General features: G+C 44.5%; 1 pseudogene; it reads left to right on the plus strand.

Annotated features, from left to right (window-relative positions):
* On the plus strand, positions 1-977 carry LOC131901754 (vomeronasal type-1 receptor 4-like; annotated as a pseudogene).
* The last annotated feature ends 622 nt before the right edge of the window (positions 978-1599 follow it).

A 1599-nucleotide genomic window follows, 5' to 3' on the forward strand; every position in this document is an offset into this window, starting at 1 on the left:
ATGTGATTAAATTTATTTATCTCAGGTGAAAAGAATATGTTTCCTGAGAACTTGCCAATGGGGATTCTTTTCTTTTCACTAACAGCTGTTGGGATTCTTGGCAATTGGTCAGTTCTTCTTCCTTATATCATGTCTGTATTCACTGGAAAAAGTCTGATGCCCAAAGACCAGATTTTAAGGCATCTGACTTTAGCCAATTCCTTGGTTATTATCTCAAGAGTAATTCCTCACATAATGGTACAGGTGGGCTTGCGATATCTCCTGGGTGACCTTTTATGTAAACTCACTCTCTACAGTAATCGAGTGGCCCGGGCTATTTCCCTGCACTGCACCTGCCTCTTGAGTAGCTTCCAAGCAATCACAATCAGCCTCAGCAACTCCAGGTGGATGAAGCTTAAACACAGAGTCTCCAAATACATGGCTCGGTCCTGCTCACTCAGCTGGCTTGTGCATCTGCTTCTAAACAGCAAAACAGCTATATATGTGATGGGACCTGATACTAGCAAAAACTTCACCAAGAAAATCAAGTTAGGGTACTGCTCAGCATTTGTTTTTGACAATACTGTAACTTTCCTAAACCTGTCATTGCTTTGTTTTACTGATGGTCTCTGTTTGGGTCTCATGATCTGGGCCAGTGTCTTCATGGTGAGCATCCTCTGTAGGCACAAGAGTCAGTTACAGCACATCCACAGTGCACAACACACCCCCGAGTCTCTCCTGAAGACAGAGCCACAAAAACCATCTTGACCCTTGTCTGTACCTTTGTCCTCTCCTATTCAATGTCCTTCATATTAGTTATCTATACTGTGGCATTTGACAATCCAAGTCTGTTGATAATCAACATATTTACATTCCTAGACACATGCTTCCCCACATTTTGCCCCTTCATCCTCATCCGTAATAACAAATCTGCTCCCAAGAATCATTTTCCCTGCTGTAGGAGAAGGTTATTTAACATGGTGATTTGTGTGTTATGATAAATTTAAATATTCTTTCATCTATTACTGATCATTAGACTCACCCATTGCCAGTTGTTACTGCAGTCATAATGCTGCCTAAGCAATTCCATGACATGAAGATATCCCTTTTTTTGTTCTAAAAGCTAAGAGATTGGGGATCATCATGTACTAGGTGGAGCTCCAGGAGTCCAATCGATGAGAGAGAGGAAGTGTGATATGAGCAAGAGATATCGAGAGCATGATTTGGAAAAGCACAGGAACAAAGTGCCAAACTAGCGGAAACTCATGAACTGTGAACCAATAGCTGAGGAGCCCCCATGGAACTGGGCTAGGCCCTCTGGATAAAAGAGACAGTTGATTAGCTTGAACTGTTTAGGAGGCCCCCAGGCAGTGGGACTGGGACCTGTCCTTGGTGCATGAGCCAACTTTTTGGAACCCCCGGCCTATGCTGAGACACTTTGCTCAGCCTTGGTGCAGGGAGGATGGGATTGGACCTGCCTCAACTGAATGTACCAGGCTGGGCTGACTCCCCAGGGGAGACCTTGCCTTGGAGGAGGTAGGAATCAGGGGTAGATTGTGGGAGAAGGCTGGAGGGTGGAAGAAGGGAGGACAGGGCAATCTTTGGCTGATATGTAAAATG

The sequence above is a fragment of the Peromyscus eremicus genome, unplaced genomic scaffold (genome assembly GCF_949786415.1).
Source record: "Peromyscus eremicus unplaced genomic scaffold, PerEre_H2_v1 PerEre#2#unplaced_291, whole genome shotgun sequence".
In the NCBI taxonomy this organism is placed as follows: domain Eukaryota; kingdom Metazoa; phylum Chordata; class Mammalia; order Rodentia; family Cricetidae; genus Peromyscus; species Peromyscus eremicus.